A 20,796-nucleotide genomic window follows, 5' to 3' on the forward strand; every position below is an offset into this window, starting at 1 on the left:
GCTGCGATGCATTCAACCGTAGCGGGATACCTATAACCTTTGCACACATCATACTTTTGAAACGTAGCAAAATATAGCTTCTTACGAACTGAGCGAAGGGATTTGAAAGAAGATTTCGCCAGGGGGATATGCATGGAAAATAAACCCAAGGAAGCACGTCACTTGGACGGACAAACCAAGATCCATTCCGCATCACATTCCTTCTTCCAAATTTTGAACTCCCGGCCCCAATTCGGACCGCCATTTCCCCATAGGTGGAAGTAACATTTGAATTGCGGGCAAGAAAAGGATTGAAGATCAACAATGTGAAAACCAACCTCCTTGCATGAAACATTAAAAGAGAAAACCTTGTCACTGATAGAAGAGACCACGAACTCAATAGCCGAACCACCAAGGGCAGATTCAAGAGCAATCGCCACTGAGTCCTCCGTAAGCCTGAAATCATGCCTACTAAAGGAAACAACCAGAGTGAATGATCCCGTATTCTCCATGTTTGAACCAGAAGACTAGAGGCATTATAGATCTCATCTGCAAAAAATCTACCCTTGGAGAAGTCTAAGCCAAGAGTAGATCCAGAAGGAGAACCCATCACAAAGGGTATGGGAATGGAGATCATAGAACGCCGGAGAAGATGATCGGAGCCAAACGCCAAGTTACTGGAGGTGGGTGGAGATCGCTGGTGCGCTAGGGTTTAGGGGTGGGTGGGTGGAGGCGCCATGCTAATATGAATGATGTCCCTATCCATGAATATTATTTGAGTTTTCTCTGAACTATTTTATCCATGATTACTATAGCTTCGTATTTCTCTCCGGTCTATTGATTTGGTTTGGCCAACTAGATTGATTTATCTTGCAATGGGAGAGGTGCTTTGTAATGGGTTCGATCTTGCATGCTCAATCTCAGTGATAGAAGGGGACATGACACGTATGTATCGTTGCTATTAAGGGTATAAAGATGAGGTTTATTCATACGTGAGTTTATCATCATGTCATCTTGCTCAAGGCGTTACTCCGTTCTTTAAGAACTTAAGACTCTAGATGCATGCTGGATAACGGTCGATATGTGGAGTAATAGTAGTAGATGCAGGCAAGAGTCGCTCTACTTGTCTCGGACGTGATGCGTATATATGATTATTGCCTTAGATATCGTCATAATCATTTGCCTTTCTATCAATTGCCCAACAGTAATTTGTTTACCCATCGTATGCTATTTTTTCGAGAGAAGCCTCTAGTGAAAACTATGGCCATCGGGTCTATCTTTTATCATATATTAAAACCAAAAATACCTTACTGCGTTTTTACTTTATTTATTTTATTTTGAATTTTTGTCCGATCTATCTATCAAACACCATACAATTTAATCTTCCTCATAACCGTCGAGGGATTGGCAACCCCTTTGCACATTGGGTTGCAAGGATTTGTTGTTTGTGTGCAGGTGCTGCTAATGAGGTGTTGCTTAGTTCTCCTACTCGATTGATAACCTTGGTTCTTAACTGAGGGAAATATTTATCTCTACTGTACTGCATCATCCTCTCCTCTTCGGGGAAATCCCAACGCAGTTCACAAGTAGCACTAGTCACCACAGCTGGGCCCACATAATAGTGACATATGAAAAAAAATCCACGCCAGCACTACCAATGTATAGCTAACATGTCAATTATGCCGACTCCAGCACTATTTGAAAAAATAGTGTTGACGTTGAAAAATGGCCCGCCACCAACGAAAGTTGTGGTTAGCCATTTTCCACTAGTGGAAGAACTAGTAAGTAATTTTGACCAGTGTAAGCCTGAGAAGAGGGGGAGAAATCGATGGCGGCAGGGCGCCAAGGAGATCGGGCGATGGAAAGATGGAGCGAACGAAGAGAGGCCGGCGTCGGCAGGGACCTTGATGTCATCGGGATCGGGAACCAGGGCATGCATCAAGGAAAAATGTTATAATTTTGTGTTTTTGTATATGGGTAGTTAACCGAAGTGGAGGAGTTCAAACCAATACTGAAAGCCGGTTGAGTTGTGTTGTTAAACATTGATTCTCTTCATAAATGTTACAATGTGTTATCAAACATTGTTTTCTTTACATAGATTTGGTCTTTAAAGATTGATTAGAGATCACTGTGATTGATTCCTTTCCATAGCGACATTACTAATCCGATAGATCAAAACTGAATTAACTATATCAGTGGGCTAAACCAGTTTAAATAAATTGGTGGGATAAAATATCGGTGGGGGAAGTTTAACCAAAATGGAGGTGATGTTGTCAACTCACCATGGCATACATGTATGTGCCCATTTTGATAGTATGTCGAACACAAAATAATAGGTTGGTCATAGAAAAATGAATCTAGAAAAAAAAGAACCAGATATGAAACATAGAAAAACAAAGAAAAACGCGCGCACGCACGCGTGAAATAGGCCGGTCAACTTTGATTATAGTTGATGTTTTGGTGAGTTAATGCATGACGCCGTTTAAAGAAAGTATCATGCACGTGTCAAATGAGCCAGTCTAAATTGCGACGCTGTGATGCGGAGCATCCCAAGGCCATCCCCATGGACCTACCATCGTCTCACCAAGTGCCTAGTGGGCCTATGACACGAGCACGTGCAAGAGCTCTCGAAACCGAGGTGACATCTCTCCTCTCACAATTCCACTTCGATGCACATGAGACATGGCTACTACCTCAAACGGAGACATTGTGCATACTCAGGTATCAAGGAGTTAGCCATGGAGAGGCTAAGGAGCTAGGAGAATCAGAAGAGGAAGATGGACGTGAAGACGGAGAAGAAGAAGGGCTAAAGCAGCAGAAGCCTGGACAATCCGGACCGCCGTCCGGACGATCCGTCCCCAGCCCGGACGATCCGGACCCCGGCCCGAACGATCCGGCTAACCCGCCCAAGGACACCCGAAGCTTCACCATGAAGCGGGTCATCCGGACCCAGTCCCGGATCATCCGGACCCACCCGGACGTCCGGACCAGGACCCGGACATCCGGACCTCCCGCAGCGACCCCGACACAGCCGGATCATCCGGACGCCGACCCGGATCATCCGGACCCCTGAAGCCCGGATCATCCGGACCAACATCCGGGTCATCCGGACAGTGCCTGCGTGCATGAAGTTGGGCCGAGGCCCATGTACCCCTTCGCCCCCAACTTCTAAATATATGACTCCTCCACCTCTTTCTAGGGTTAGCATTGGTTTAGCTCATATGTGAGATAGAGCATTGCTCATCCATTACGGATCTACTCCACGAGAGAGACCACGACCCCTCTACGGAGAAGATCCCCTTGGATTCAAGACCCCCTCTTGGGCGGCCCCCTCAAGACCTCCTGACGGAGAAGAACCGGTTACCCTTTGTATCGTCTCTTGTTGGATTTGGACCGAGTGATCTCTATGTGTTCATGGATCTAGCACATGTGTGACTATATCTTGTTGGTTTTAGTGATCCTCTCGTTATTTCCCTCGTGTTTCCCTTTGTGTTCTTCGTGTTCTTAGTTGGGATCCGCTCCTTTCGTGAAAGATCGGCCGTATAGGGTTCCACCCTACATCATCTTGGTATCATGATCCACGTTGATCACGATTTCGGAGCCTCCCCTCTTCGTTTTCTAGCTTGATTTTGTTGTTTTTCGTCCTAATCCGAAAATTCCCACAAAAATAGCCCCCCAATTTTTTTTGTGATTTGTGAGTTTTGATGATGTTTTGTTGGTTTTGATCCGTCAATTTGTTGTGTTGCACGTGGATCTAGCCTTTCCCCACCATCTCCACCTCGAAATCCATCCAAAATCCTCGGATTTGTCCCCGTATTCGTGTTCATCCCGAGCCATCCCCGAGGGCAGTTGACCCGCCCAGATCATCCGGCTCCTGACCCGGATCATCCGGATCCGCCGGGTCATCTGGCTCCTGGCCCGGATCATCCGGCTTCCTCTGCCGAAACTGCATTTTCTGCAGTTTTCATCCACAGCCACCTACGCCTCCGCATACCCACTTCGACCACCACCTACCTTCCGCAAACCCTTTTGATACACCAAACCCTACCACCACTTGACCGCTACAAACTCTGATGAATTTTGCCGCATTTGGTTTTGTGAATTTGAGTTGCGGTTCATCGTTTCCTAGGGTGTTTCGGCTAACTAGGAACGGTTCGACATCGACATCACCGCCGCTCATCTTCGCAACGGACTCATCATCGACAGTAACCTCATCTTGGTATCGTGATATCATTCTACATTCTTGCCATTGCATTGATAACCACCATAGACCATTTTTGCGTACCTTACCCATCGAGACTAGCCTTTGAGTATTGCCGGCAACGTTACTTGTGCACATTAGTGATCATACTCCCCATAGCATACATACCATATCATCGTGGTGCATATCTTGGTATCATCTCTTGTGTCACAAAGTTGTCATCGCATATACTCAATTGCTATCTGGGTTCGTAAAGCACTGCATGAGAAAAGAGCTCAAAAGAGAAAGAGCCAACCAAGCTTTTAAGCAAAGATAAAAGATAATCAAAGAGCTCATAAGCAAGAACCATAGCATCATACTACATTAAGATTGTCATATCCGATCATCTTGGATCATACCATCGGAACACCATACATAGAGCATACTTGGGATAGAAGTCGTTGCATTTTTGCTTAGTAGGTTGTGCACAAGTCTCGTATCCGCCTATTGTGCAATCGTGCTAGCGTCTCTCTAGTGTTGTGCAACAAGAGCATTTTCGTGGATACCACATTTTGGCTCATTCCTTGGTTGCACGACCCCATTTATCTTTCTGTGCTTTGTGTTTCCGTGTACCACATATTGCTATTGGTCTACTTGTTGCATTTGCGAATTTGTGAATCTTTTCCAACATTATTGAATCTTGCTTACTTTCACGTCAAATTTTGTGCCACCATCCTAACCAAGCTCCATCATAAGCTTTTACTTGTGTAGGTTTGAGAGACCGACAAGAATTGGTACCAATTGTGCTATTTCCTTGTTACACATTGAGTGATCATTGATCCATCTTCAACATCGGTCAAGGTACATTTGGTATAAGTTCTTCTGTTTCTCCCACTCACATATTTTTGCTTGAAATGATGGATAGGCCAAGTACTTCTACCAACCCACTCTTCTTGGAACAAGACGACGACATGTCATCCTACGTCACAAAGGGCCACCTCTTTGGTGCACAACGAGCTTTGCTTCAAGAGCAACAAGTAATGAGCGACTGCATCGACAACCTCGCCACCGACTTGCGACTCTCAGAGCAACATACAAGAGACTACTTCGACAACAAGCTCGACGAACACAAACAAGAGAATGACGCAAGAATGGACGAGATTCGTGCCTTGTTGGTCAACTGCTCTTCTACCACTTCGTCCTACTCAAGACGGAGCCGCTCGACTCGACACTCCGACGATACTATATCCGGCTCAAGTATTCCGACATCGAACACTCTTCATCGTGCCGCGCACCAAGACCGTCAAGCTAACCGCAATCCTCTACACGACAACAACTCTCAAGAGCAAGTTCGAGCACAAGAGCATCAACATCATCAAAACCAAGCTACTTTTGAGCAAGCGCAAGAACGGCAACGCCAACGACAACAAGAACAAGAGGAGCAAGCGCGACAACATCAAGATGCACAAGATGCCGAGGCACAATGTCAAGAACAACAACTACATGAAGCTCAAGCTCTTGAGGCGCAACGTGCTCTGCACGATTCAAGTCGAGCCGTCGCCAACCGCGGATGCCAAGCTCGTGAACATCAAGAAGCACTTCACGATGAAGTTCAAGAAAGTATTTATCAAGCACGTGTGCATCGTCACGCTCCTCGTCAAGCTCGACAAGCTCCTCCACAAGCTAGACAAGAACATCAAGTTCATCGAGAGCATGAAGACAATGGATCTACTCCAAGACAAGAGCACCTTGAGGTTGACAACCCTCCTCGCCAAGAGCAACATGAGTTTGTCAATCCTCAACGACATGGGCATCATCATCCCCGACCCCAACACAATGAAGAGCAAAGATACGTCAAGCTAAAGTTCACCATGCCCAAGTTCACCGGAAGCAATGACCCCGAAGAGTACATCTCATGGGCATTGAAGGTTGACAAAATTTTCCACTTGCACAACTATGATGAAGAGAAGAAGATCGCGATGGCATCCCTTGAATTCCAAGAGTACGTCCTCATTTGGTGGGAACAAGTCATTGAGCGCCGAGAGGCCAAAGGTGAACCACCCATCACTACGTGGGCGCAAATGAAGGATGTCATGAGAGCACGATTCGTGCCAAACTACTACAACCACGACCTCTTCAAGAAACTCCAACTCCTCAAGCAAGGAACCAAGAGCGTTGAAGAGTACTACAAGGAAATGGAGATTGCCATGATAAGAGCCAATGTCACGGAGATGATGAGAAAACTATGGCACATTTCTTGAATGGACTCAATCATCCCATCAAGAAGATCGCCGACTTCCAACCATACTCGAACCTCATCAAGCTAGTGCATCAAGCTACCAAGGCGAAACGTCAAGTGCAAGATGACTTCAAGTACGCCAAGTACTCATCCAAGTCCTATGGCTTCTCCAACAATCAAGCTTCACCGACTCCAACACCTTCTACCTCAACCAAGCCTTCTACAAGCAACGGCGACAAGTCAAGTTACAAGAAAACTTCGACAAGCTCAAGTCGTCCTCCTACTACAAGCAACTTCAAGCCGAGAGCTTCATCATCATCTACCCCAACCGATGAGACCATCAAGACAAGTTCCTTCAAATGCTTCACATGCGGCGGCCGAGGCCATAAGTCCTTCGAGTGCACAAACAAGCGAACCATGATCCTCAACGACGACGGAACATATGACTCCATGAGTGAAGAGATGATGGAAGCCCTTGAGAAAGTGGCCATGCACCGGCGCGTCAACGAAGATGAAGATGATCAAGTCTTTTGCGACGAAGATTCGAGCCCTGCTCTCGTTGTCTCCAAAGTCTTGACTCTTCAATATCAACAAGAAGAAGACCAAAGATGCCATATCTTCCACACCAAAGCCGGCATCAATGGAAGGTCCGTCAAGGTCATCATCGATGGAGGGAGTTGCCATAACTTAGCAAGTGAAGAACTATGTTCCAAGCTCCAATTGGTCAAGATGAAGCACCCGCACCCTTACAAAGTTCAATGGCTAAGCGACAACGACACCATCCAAGTCGAGCATAGGGTACAAGTCTCTTTCAAGATCGGAGCTTACAAAGACACATTGGAGTGTGATGTCCTTCCGATGACCGTTTGCCACCTCCTTCTTGGACGACCATGGCAATTTGACCGTGGAGTAATCCACAACGGGCATACAAATCACTATAGCTTCAAGATGAAAGGAAAGGAATATGTACTCCGACCTATGTCTCCAAGCCAAGTGATCGCCGACAAGCAAGCCACCCATCGTGGAGAGAATAGTGAGAGAGCGAACCACCAAAAAGAGAGTGAGTGCCACAAGCCAAAATTGAGTGCCTCCACGATGAGCGACAAGCAAACCTTAGTTCTATTTGCCACCAAACGTGAGATAAGAGAAGTGTGGGAGAACCCATCAAGTGTCATGCACTATGTCCTTTTGTGCAAAGACGAGGTGGCAAAGACTAACGCTCCTAATCCGCCTCCTCTAGTGTTTTCCAACTTGTTGCAGGAATTCAAGGATGTCTTTCCCGATGAGCTACCTCCACTACGAGGCATCGAACATCGCATTGACCTCATCCCCGGAGCACCTCTTCCAAACAAGGCCCCATACTGCATCAATCCCAAAGAAACCAAAGAAATACAAAGGCAAGTAAAGAATCTCATAGATCATGGACATGTGCGTGAAAGTTTGAGCCCTTGTGCCGTTCCGGTCATTCTTGTGCCCAAAAGAGACGGTAGCTTTCACATGTGTTCCGATTGTAGACCTATCAATGCTATCACCGTTCGCTATAGGCACCCCATTCCACGCCTTGACGATATGCTAGATGAACTTAGCGGTGCCACTATCTTTTCCAAAATTGATCTTAAAAGTGGTTACTATCAAATATGCATACAAGAGGGTGATGAATGGAAAACCGCTTTCAAAACAAAGTTTGGTTTGTATGAGTGGTTAGTCATGCCTATGGGTTTATCGGAAGCACCCGGTACTTTCATGCGTCTTATGCATTATGTGTTTCGCCCTTATATTGGTGAATTTGTTGTGGTCTACTTCGACGATATCCTTGTTTTTAGCAAATCTCTCAAAGAGCATGTCATCCACCTTCGAACCGTGCTACAAACTCTTCGAAAAGAGCAACTTTATGCTAGTATGGAAAAATGCCTTTTTGGTGTTGATAAGCTTGTTTTCTTGGGTTTTGTAGTATCTTCTAAGGGTGTTCATGTTGATGAATCTAAGATCAATGCTATTAAAACTTGGCCCCAACCAACCAACTTGCAACAAGTGCGTAGTTTTCTTGGTTTAGCCAGTTTTTACCGTCGTTTTGTGAAGGATTTTAGCACCATTGCATCTCCTTTACATGCTTTGAGCAAGAAGAATGCACCATTTATTTGGGGACTATCTCAAGATAGCGCATTCAATGAGCTTAAGAATTTGCTTACTCATGCTCCCGTGCTTGCATTACCCAACTTTGACAAACCTTTTGAAATTCATTGCGATGCTAGTGGTAATGGCATAGGAGGTGTGTTAACGCAAGAGAAGTGCCCCATAGCATACTTTAGTGAGAAACTTTCCAGAGCGCAACTCAATTATCCCATCTATGACAAAGAGCTATATGCTTTAGTGCGAGTTTTGCGTGAATGGGAACACTATCTTCGTCCTCATGAATTTATCATACACACCGATCATGAACGCTAAAATATCTTAAGGGTCAAACTAAGTTGAATAAGCGTCATGCTAAGTGGAGTGAATTCATCGAGTCATTTCCTTATGTCATCAAGTATATTAAAGGCAAGGAAAATGTTGTGGCGGACGCGCTTTCCCGCATATGCATGCTTGTTACTAAACTTGAATTGAATGTCATTGGCTTTGAGCACATAAAAGACTTGCATGCGCATGATCCTACCTTTGCAATTCCTTATGCCAAATGTTTGACGCATACATCTTGGGAACGATATTACATCAAGGATGGTTATCTTATGAGAGCTAACAAACTTTGCATCCCCGAGTCTTCTCTTCATTTGTTGCTTTTGCAAGAATCTCATGGAGGAGGACTAATGGGACACTTTGGACGCGACAAGACACTTGCTACGCTCTCCAAGAACTATTTTTGGCCCAAGATGTTCCGCGATGTCAACCGCTTCACCAACCGATGCTCTACATGTCGCAAAGCTAAGTCCAAAGCTCAATCTCATGGCCTATATATGCCTCTTCCAATTCTGTACCAACCATGGGAAGATATTAGCATGGATTTTGTGCTAGGTTTGCCTAGAACTAGGAATGGAAAGGATTCCGTGTTTGTTGTTGTGGACCGATTCTCTAAAATGGCTCATTTCATTCCTTGCAACAAGATAGACGATGCTTCACATGTTGCCAATCTTTTTTGTAGGGAAATCTTGCGACTTCATGGAGTGCCAAAGACGATTGTCTCGGACCGTGACGTCAAGTTCTTGAGTTACTTTTGGAAGACCCTATGCGCCAAGCTCGGAATCAAGCTACTATTCTCCACGGCATACCATCCACAAACCGACGGCCAAACGGAAGTGACGAACCGCACGCTCTCCACTCTTCTCCGCGTGCTAATCAAGAAGAACATCAAGGTGTGGGAGGAGTGCTTACCCATCGCCGAGTACGCCTACAACCGTGCAAGACATTCGACTACCGTCAAGTCCCCTTTCGAGGTCGTCTACGATTTCAACCCGTTGTCCCCATTGGACATTCTTCCTCTACCTCTACAAGAGCGCACCAACATGGACGCGAGTGCCCGAGTCAACCACCTCAAGAAGATGCATGATGATACAAGGCACACCATCGAGCGCCAAGTACAACGCCTCGCGACCAAGCTCAACGTCAACAAGCAACCCATGATCTTCAACATTGGCGATCTTGTGTGGCTACACCTTCGCAAGGACCGCTTCCCCAACGAACGCAAGTCCAAACTCCTACCTCGCACCGATGGACCCTTCAAGGTGCTAGCACGCTACAACAACAACACTTACAAGATCGACCTTCCAAGCGACAAGTACAACGTGAGCGACGTCTTCAACATCAAGGATCTCTCGCCCTACCATGGTGATGAAGATTTTGATCCGAGGTCGAATCTTTTACAAGGGGGGGGGATGATGCGGAGCATCCCAAGGCCATCCCCATGGACCTACCATTGTCTCACCAAGTGCCTAGTGGGCCTATGACACGAGCACGTGCAAGAGTTCTCGAAACCGAGGTGACATCTCTCCTCTCATAATTCCACTTCGATGCACATGAGACATGGTTACTACCTCAAACGGAGACATTGTGCATACTCAGGTATCAAGGAGTTAGCCATGGAGAGGCTAAGGAGCAAGGAGAATCAGAAGAGGAAGATGGACGTGAAGACGGAGGAGAAGAAGGGTTAAAGCAGCAGAAGCCCGGACGATCCGGACCGCCGTCCGGACGATCCGGCCCCAGCCCGGATGATCCGGACCCCGACCCGGACAATCCGGCTAACCCGCCCAAGGACACCCGAAGCTTCACCACGAAGCCGGATCATCCGGACCCACCCAGACATCCGGGCCTCCCGCAGCGACCCCGACACAGCCGGATCATCCGGACGCCGACCCGGATCATCCGGACCCCCGAAGCCCGGATCATCCGGACCAACATCCGGACAGTGCCCGCGTGCATGATGTTGGGCCGAGGCCCATGTACCCCTTCGCCCCCCAAGTTCTATATATATGACTCCTCCACCTCTTTCTAGGGTTAGCATTGGTTTAGCTCATATGTGAGATAGAGCATTTCTCATCCATTACGGATCTACTCCACGAGAGAGACCGCGACCCCTCTACGGAGAAGATCCCCTTGGATTCAAGACCCCCTCTTGGGCGGCCCCCTCAAGACCTCCTCACGGAGAAGAACCGGTTACCCTTTGTATCGTCTCTTGTTGGATTTGGACCGTGTGATCTCTATGTGTTCATGGATCTAGCCCATGTGTGACTATATCTTGTTGGTTTTAGTTATCCTATCGTTATTTCCCTCGTGTTTCCCCTTGTGTTCTTCGTGTTCTTAGTTGGGATCCGCTCCTTTCGTGAAAGATCGGCCGTATAGGGTTTCACCCTACATCACGCTGCTAACTCCTCTTTAGGCCTCGTTTGACAGGAAGGGATTGTGGAGGTTCTGGGAGGAGGGGATTTCAGGGGATTGGTGAATCCCCCTCTTCCACCCAATCCCCTTGAAACCTCCAACCCCCCTCCAGCCACACATCCCCTCAATATGGAACAATGTTTGACAAGGAGGGATTGCCATATTGAATTAAAATGGTGTAAAACAGTTAAAAAATCTAATCTTGCAACAATTATTCACAACAACAACATAATTTGCTTGACTTGGAATCAATATATCATCACATAATTCTGCAGTCACACACAGCAACATAATCCCTCACAGCGGCATGACTTAGAACCAGTAACCTCATAGGTATTCGACATTCGCAAGTCCCAGAAAAGGCATGCGTACATTTAAGTATACTGGATAACAAAATACATAAGCATGCTGAATTATTTGTGCAACATAGAGAAAATCATCACTTCTGTTCTGCAATGATTGTTGGAAGAGAGTAAATGTCAGGAGTACAAATTCCAACCACAAGACAGCAGTAGCGCTGAAACAAAAGCAACTGAGGAGACTCTCAAATGGCCCATTCTCCCTTTGGTCGTTCCACTTCTTAATCTGATTCAGTGAGACCAAAAAAAAAAGATGATGATACTGAACAAAATAAGGTGATATTGCTACTGTTAACAATAGAAGTTCCATGAATTTGCAAAGGAGTTGCTTTCGAACCTAAGAGAGGTGATAGATATGGTCCGGCACGCCAACATCACTGAAGCATTGATGCAAAGATGAACTGCTCGGCGTGAAGTGTAAAATTCAACATAGATTTTCAACCCTCGAAAAGCTAATATATGAAGCGGATGGTTAAGCACAAAAATAATTGCTTGAGCAGGCATAGTTTGCCAGTTTCCCAAATGGAACACAAGGCTTTCGATGCGCCTTCTATTCTTTATTTTCCAGATTTATGACTATATTAATTTCATCAGGTCCATTTATTAGCAAGAGAAGTAACAGGTTTGCGCTTGTCGAATCCTAATTATTCTACATTAGCAGATTTTTTTTGTTCACTGTGAGCACAGATGCAATCTGCAGATTGCTGCACAGAGTGCTAGAGTATCCTAATAACTTTAAAAGGTCAATAGTAAAGTCGAATACAGAGAAACTCATGTGCTACTTACTACTCCTACAGAGTCATACACATATACTGACAGGAACAACTAACTTGATTCAGATGGATTTGTAAATCCAGAAGCAATATTCTGGTCTTAGAAGTAGTAATTCAATTGGTAATATATTTCTTATCTTCTGGCAAGTTCACACATTATGCATTTAACCCAAGTTCTAAATTCTATTGAAAACTTAGGATGGGAAATCCAGAAACGTGTGGCTACTGTAATATATATAATTTGGGTAAGAGAGAAATTAGCCTGGGGCATGAAGAATGGAATGCCAAAGAATTGAAGCGGCAAGCTATCAAAATAAAAACATGAGTGTAGTGTATCCTGTAGATGAACCTATTTTGTACCTTTATCAGCTCTCATGCATGCATGGTTTTAAAAAAAGGAACTAATGGCTAAAATAGTACTACATTGCTAACAGTTTACTCAACAGTAATCGGCAAACCATCTGTACATTTGCTAGTTAAGACTTAAGAGCGGCATAATTAAGTTGCATATGCCACTTTTGATTTATCCAAAAACACTCTGGTTGCAACACACGAATTCTAGCACAAATCTTACAGTAGGATAACATGGCCAGAGCACACGCCATCATCTAACTACAGAGCACCGTCGAAGCCAAGTCTGAAGCTACTACTACGGCAACTCCATGGTACACCTAATCTCTACTACTAAAGGAGGATCGGACGTCGTGATGGTTCGACCTCCTCGATCTCTCCTCCCATCGCTTGTTTCTCCCATCCCCGCTCGAAAAAAAGGAAAAAAAATAAAAAGCAAACAGACACACGAGGCCACGACCCACGAAAGCACGTCCCACGCACACGCAGCCTCCTCATCTTCCGCACTCCGTTGCTCCCGATCTCATCTCTCTGCTCGCTCCAATTTTTTTCTCTGAATCCCCCCTCCTCGTCCGCCGCTGCGGTCGCGGTCCTGGCCGTCAGTGGTAGGAGCCAGTCTCATCGAGAAATTCTTCACTCCTCCCTCTTATCTGCACAAATCTTGATCGCGTGCGTCCATGGGCGAGCTTGGCCGCGGCACAGAAGGAGAGTTCGTAAGCAGCTGTCGTTGGTGTGCGCGTGCGTCCATGGGCGAGCTTGCCTGCTTTGCCAGGGGTGGTCGTACTACAGTCTGCCAACGTACGCCGGCGACGTACTGGGCCTAGGCGTGGTGTGCAAGTGCAGGTCGATTTTGGTCGTCCCGTACGACTTTGCCATGGCGGATCCGCTGGCCGCCGGGAACGCCACCGACGGGGACGCCGTGAGGGCGGGTTTCTCGGTGCGACGGAAGTCTGACGCCGGCTGGTGCAGCGAGTGGAGGCCTCCAGAGGCTTCTGCTCCGACGCTAAGGCTAGCGGGTCATGTCCTACTCTTTCGTCAGGTTCAGGTAACCAATAGTTGATCTGGTAATTTGTTGGTCAACGTTGTTTGATTGATCTACACAACCTTGAGATGTGCGACAGGCGGGACAAGCGCGAGCGGCCGTGGGACATGGACTCAAGCCAACACAGGTTCATGGCGGAGCAGCTCACCTGCTGGTCTCCACTTCGTAGTCGGCAGCAGCTGCCTCACCAATTGATGTAGATCCATTTTTTACACACAGACCTCAATAAAAGTTGGGGATCAAGAAATTGATCGCTTCGAAGTACTGAGCATGCCTATTCTTTCTTATGCATGAGGGTATGAAACATGTTTTTGTTGTCAATTCTTGCAGCACAGGGGATTTTTGGTGGTCAAGTGGTCAACCCATCAGCCAATGCCGTCAAGATCTTCATTGGGTGTGCTTGTGCTTTTTTTGGAAGATGCCAGGCAATAGCGCTGCTTCAGTATATTAAGGGAAGATTTACAAAATCTGAACATGTATAATTACACTCAATCTATGCATGTTTGCCCAGATTTGAATAACTTTGAGTTTGTGACCATCGCACTTGGTATATTTTTTAATGTATTTTTTTGTTTTGCTAGGTCAAGTAGTTCCTGTGAAATGACTTTGGGAATGGGGTGGTTCACCGGGATAATTAGTGGTAGCACCTCATGCTGACAGGGAGTGCACGATCGAGGTATGTATTTTCAGCTTGTTAGTCAGGATGAAGTGGAATACATCATAATATTTCTCTGCATGAACTGTCAGGGACATATCACCACATCCACTTAATCGAGTTTATCCATGTTCAGTTCCTTAGATTGCCTACCTGTGTTCGGATTTACCATGTGTTATTTGACTGGAAAAATTGCATTGTTAATCGCTTCAGTGAACAAGCGAAAATGTAGGTTGTATCCCTCTTTAGTTTGTTAACAATCTGTTCACGGAGTCACTACTCCATCATCACATAAGACACATATGTTAAGGTCAAGAATTTGTCATCTATACTTCTGATCCCTTTTTAGTTATGCTAAACTTGAGAAAGTGAATTATAGGAACAAGTGAATAAATTGTCAGCCTATTATATGTGGGAAGAGGCCTTTTGGAACAAGTGAATTATTTGAAAATTAAAATCTTCAACTTTGTTAAAAATGAAGTTATTCTCAAACTACAATTCTATGCAAGCACTGATCTTTAAATTGAAGGTGATTATTCTTTTTAAGAAGGGAGAACGATTCACTTTGGTGTACATGATCCTATGGTCATTTTTATTGATTGCTATGGCTGTTTCTATTTCTCTACTATTAAAGGAGAATCGGATGTCCCACGCACTTCCCTCATCGATTTTTTATCCCTCCAAAAACCAGTGGCAAGTAACCCGGTTCAATCAACCCCTCCCCACCTCGTACGGTTCCGCACGACTGAAAAATTCCACGCACGAACAAAATCGCCTGAAAAAGCCCACGTTCATAACCATCGCCTGAAAACGATCCCACATCCTCCACCCCTCTCCCAAACCCAAACTACCCCGGCGTCCTCCTCCCCCACCGCAGTGAAGGGTTCGTCGCCCCGTCCGCCCCTCCTCCAGATGCAGTAGTCGTAGCTAGACCGGCGTCATACAATCCCACCCCCAGCAGCCGCCGGGGTGGGGCGCGATCCCGCCGCCCCTGTAGCCGAACCAGCAAACGCAGCCCCTGCCGAAGATGTGCGGGCCAGCCGCTGCCACCCAGTCAACCGCGCATGGGCAGGCGTGTGGCGGCAGCCCCAGCACAGCAGCCTGGCCTGGATATCCCCAGTGATGCCTCCTGTCCCCAATTCTAGGAGAGACAGTGGAGCGCGGTGCTGCTACGGACGAAGGAGATTCTAGATCGGCAGGTTGCGAGCAGAAGCCATAGACACCAAAAAGATGCTATGACAAGTGCACCAGAAAGTTCTGTCGATTGATATCCCCCCCTCTATTCCTCTCTGGATTTTGGTCTCTTGGTTTTTTTTTAATCTATTCTAGCTGGTGTTCTTACGGAAGGAAGACAAACGAGAGCAAAAATATGATAGCCAGAAGCACGCTGGTGAGGAGCCCTTGTTTTTCGGTGCTAATCCCTCATGTTCATCTTGAATAATACAGTTTTCTTGCCATGTTTCTTTCAGCTGCCTTAAGATAATTGATGTTGGTTATTTTGTTCCATGAACCTGCTCTTGAATTGTATATATTCTGCAGGAGTACTATGGTTTTGCTATCCACAAAGTATTGTTATTTTTCTATACCTGAAGTCCTAATCAGCTGCGTCACCTGAATCATAAGAAGTCTCGCACTATCCTGTTTGTTTGCTTCTCATGCCTATCTACACGCTAAATAATAAGAGCGGCATCAAAGTAATAGTATGCACCTGTTCTTATTCTTATTTGTCAATGGTCGTACTGGACAGATCAGGGTTTTGTTGTTGAAACACATCCCTTTTGTCAAAAATAAGCTTGTTTGAACATTACTCAGTAGCAGCAGGCTGCTATGAGATATGTGCCATATGAATTGTTGAAACTTGATAGGTGTTGACAGTTTCCAAATACTCTGCCAATTGAACCTCGCACCCTTATTCTGAAGATTGTTCACACTCAGCATCCCTGTTTCTACGTACAGTAGACTTTATATGCCTATTTCACTGAAAACGGTTTATAGGTATCCTAATCATCGTGATTGGCATTGACAAAATGATGCCTCACTCATTATTGTTTAGTGGAGGACATATCCCAATTTCAGGCTTATTCTTAGTGTAGAGCATTCCCTTATTCAAGGGTTAATCTCATTTGTTTCTTGTGACATGCAGACTGAAACCAGTGGAGTTTTCCCCCTTTCCTACATTCTCAGTCATGCTTCCCTTTGCAATATAATCAGTTCATCCTTTACTTAGTGGTGCAACATCATGGGATTTTACTTGGCCAATATTTTTCTCACCACCCGGCATCGCTTGCCCTGCTCTTGCGTATCGACTTCCAAATTTTATTGCCTTCAGTTTTCAACGGTAACAAGTTCGTGTTTTTCCGTCTGGACACATCAACTTGCAAAGTTAATGAGGTGAAGTCGGCTGCACATTTGGCTATGAAAGGAAATTTTGAGGCATGGATTTATTGGATTGGGAGATTAACTCTTTTGTGTTTACCTTAATGTGTTTTTCTTGATCGCTAAGATATGTCACACAAAGGGGATTTGCATTGCTTTGGATGGAACATTAGTAATTGTCATGTTAAAATTTTGTAAGCTACTAACCCGTCCTGTTATTTTATTCTAGAATCAAAAAAATATTTTTTTCTGAACATGCAAGCTGGATATTCCCAAATCATAGTCTTTTTTCTGACGCATTTCCCGAGCACTGCTACTTTCTGTTTGGTATAAAAAAAATTTGGTTTGTTAGTCTTTATATTTTTTTTAGAAAAGGAGGATTACCCCCGGTCTCTGCATCTGGACGATGCATGCAGCTATTTTATTAATTATTCACAAAGACCTTACAAAGTAGTACATTAGGTAGTTTGAAGCCACCATCTTAGCAACAACTGTCGCTACTCCTATCCACCTGATGAAGGCCGATAGTCCGAGCCTAATACCAAACAGACATCGCACAAATGCCTAACATCTAAAGACAGAGGCCCCAACCAAGCCACATATCGGGTTTGGGGCACAAACTATTCCGACGCACTCTCTGTGTCGTCGCCGCCATCTTCCACCAATCCATCTTCAGAACAGAAACTAATGTATCGACCTTGCCAGGCCTCTTCTGCCATCAACACCACCATGACGCCAAACAGCATCCTCCTCCTGCGCGAGCCCATCTCTGCGCATCGGACTCCGAATCTCCACAGCGCCACGCCGCCGAGATCCGCCGCCATCAATGTATAAGATGAAGTACAGCTCCACCAAAGAAGCTGTCCTCTGTTCCCCGAGCCCGTGTGTACCTCCATGAATGACGCCCCCAAGGGGGAAACGACACCAGAGCGCCGCCGTCATCCGATCAACTGATCTAGGATTTCCCCCGGAGGTAGCAGAGAGTGGCCTTGCACTTCTCCATGACGATGCCTTCAAGAAGGGAACGACACAGACAGCGAGAGAAACGCGAGAAAGAAGCCATTACAATCACTTGTTATATTGGGAAAACATCAAAAGCTTGTGATTTGTATCCACGAAACAAAATGATTATTTGGTCAATGTATTTTCTTATGTCGTAGCAACGCACATGTATCTAGCTTTCTTATTCAACATGAACGAGAAGTTGACTTCCAGATTTGACCTGGTTGAGGAGGAAATGGTAAGATGTTTTTGACCTGGTTGAGGAGGACATGACAGAGATCAATTCAATCACCAAGTAAAAAAATCAAATCACTAGTACAGGAATGCATCATTATTTCTAAATCTCTGTTTGCACAACAGGATACAGTGATCCACAGTAAATTCAGTAAAAAAAATCTAGAACATGCATGAGGTCTGCAAATAACCAGAGTTCAACAACTAAAATATGAATGGCCATACATTGATGTGTTCAGAAGAGCAAAAAACCAACATTAATCAGATCAACACTACTGCAGCATTAGCACATAGATAGTTTCATCAGTTTGCCAAAAGTAACAACAGATTCAGTTCTTACAAACAACTAACCAACAAAGCGTTGGCAAACACCTAGCACACGTACTACTACCAATACTTGCAGACGGGTAGGCGGAGTCAAGAGTACAGATACAGAAACCAACAACACCCCATTAGTCTAGGATGAGGTGAACTTGGTGACGGCCCTGGTGCCCTCGGAGACGGCGTGCTTGGCGAGCTCGTCGGGGAAGACGAGGCGGCAGCCATAGCGGGGCGGATGGAAGAAACCTAGACGACGAGGGGAAAGAGGGGGATACGAGGCGAGGACTTACCACCGGGGAGAAGCCCAGTACGGCGGAGGAGGTACGCCGGCGTCGAGGAGTTGGTCTACGGCGCGTTGAAGACGGAGTCGGGGGGCGGCGCAGTGTCGTTTCCTCCCCAAATCCACGCCCCCCCTCGAGGGCTCTGAACCACGTGGAAAGCAGGGTATAGGAGGGGGTTGGGCCACCGAAACCCCGTGTACCAAATGGGCCCTCGAGGTTTTGCGGGGTTTCTGGCCAAGCGAGGAAATTGCCGAATCCTATCCGACGCCTTAAGCGCCGAATATAGGCCATTTCGGCGCACACCCCCTCGATCTCTTATTTTCTGTATGGGCCGGCCCTTTTAGCGTTCCAGTTTACAAAAACGCGTGGAAAGCAGGGTATAGAAGGGGGTTGGGCCACCGAAACCCCGTGTACCAAATGGGCCCTCGAGGTTTTGCGGGGTTTCTGGCCACGCGAGGAAATTGCCGAATCCTATTCGGCGCCTTAAGTGCCGAATATAGGCCATTTCGTATAGATAGTTTCATCAGTTTGCCAAAAGTAACAACAGATTCAGTTCTTACAAACAACTAACCAACAAAGCGTTGGCAAACACCTAGCACACGTACTACTACCAATACTTGCAGACGGGTAGGCGGAGTCAAGAGTACAGATACAGAAACCAACAACACCCCATTAGTCTAGGATGAGGTGAACTTGGTGACGGCCCTGGTGCCCTCGGAGACGGCGTGCTTGGCGAGCTCGTCGGGGAAGACGAGGCGGCAGCCATAGCGGGGCGGATGGAAGAAACCTAGACGACGAGGGGAAAGAGGGGGATACGAGGCGAGGACTTACCACCGGGGAGAAGCCCAGTACGGCGGAGGAGGTACGCCGGCGTCGAGGAGTTGGTCTACGGCGCGTTGAAGACGGAGTCGGGGGGCGGCGCAGTGTCGTTTCCTCCCCAAATCCACGCGCCCCCCCCCCCCTCGAGGGCTCTGAACCACGTGGAAAGCAGGGTATAGGAGGGGGTTGGGCCACCGAAACCCCGTGTACCAAATGGGCCCTCGAGGTTTTGCGGGGTTTCTGGCCAGGCGAGGAAATTGCCGAATCCTATCCGGCGCCTTAAGCGCCGAATATAGGCCATTTCGGCGCACACCCCCTCGATCTCTTATTTTCTGTATGGGCCGGCCCTTTTAGCGTTCCAGTTTACAAAAACGCGTGGAAAGCAGGGTATAGAAGGGGGTTGGGCCACCGAAACCCCGTGTACCAAATGGGCCCTCGAGGTTTTGCGGGGTTTCTGGCCACGCGAGAAAATTGCCGAATCCTATTCGGCGCCTTAAGTGCCGAATATAGGCCATTTCGTACGGGGCGCACCACCAACTGACGTGCAAACTTTCTTATTTTATCTCTTTTCTTCTTTCTTCCTTCTTTTTTCTTCTATGTTCGTTTTTCTGCTTTCTTTTTTCTTCTTCCTAGGTTCAACGAACTTTTACCAAATTTGTGAAATTCTTCTTCAAAATCGATGAACTTTTATCAAATTCGATAAACTATTTTCAAATTCAGTAAACTTTTTTAAAAATTTGATGAACTTTTTTTAATTTCGATGAACTTTTTTCAAAATTGATGAACTTTATTCATATTTGATGAACTTTTTTTTCGAATTTGATGAACTTTTTTTAAAATCGATGAACTTTATTTCAAATTCAATGAACTTTTTTTTCACTCTTTTGGATTTTTTTTGAAATCGATGAATTTTTTTCAAAAATCATGATCTTTTTTTAAAGTTGATGAACTTTTTTTAAAATTCGTGAACTATTTTCAAAGTTGGTGAACTGTTTTCAAAATGGGTGAACTTTTTTTAAAATTGATGAACCTTTTTGTAATTCTGATGAACCTTTTTCAAATATGTGAACTTTTCTCTCAAGATTTGTGAACTATTTTTCAAACGGATGAACTTTTTTCAAAATCGATAGACATTTTTCTCGAAATCGGGAAGTGCGCTACAGTAATGTTTGCATGTGTAATAAATTGCGCGGCTAGAGAACGTAGTTAAACAATTCGCTCTAGAACCAGTTAGTAGCACGTTGTTGGTCAGATGGTAACCAGTTCTTGTTCGCTGTTGTCACGACGTGAGTTCGATCCTTGAGACGAACAAATTTGTG

The 20,796-nt window shown here is 45.8% G+C and overlaps 1 long non-coding RNA gene across 1 annotated transcript; it reads left to right on the plus strand.

Annotated features, from left to right (window-relative positions):
* The first annotated feature begins 13,209 nt into the window (after window positions 1–13,209).
* On the plus strand, window positions 13,210–18,034 carry LOC109771916 (uncharacterized). Its single transcript, XR_012205416.1, has 4 exons — window positions 13,210–13,792; window positions 13,869–13,985; window positions 14,120–14,465; window positions 17,526–18,034. It is a non-coding gene; the product is annotated as an uncharacterized lncRNA (long non-coding RNA).
* Window positions 18,035–20,796: the final 2,762 nt, after the last annotated feature.

This window comes from Aegilops tauschii, chromosome 1 (genome assembly GCF_002575655.3).
Source record: "Aegilops tauschii subsp. strangulata cultivar AL8/78 chromosome 1, Aet v6.0, whole genome shotgun sequence".
Taxonomy (NCBI): domain Eukaryota; kingdom Viridiplantae; phylum Streptophyta; class Magnoliopsida; order Poales; family Poaceae; genus Aegilops; species Aegilops tauschii.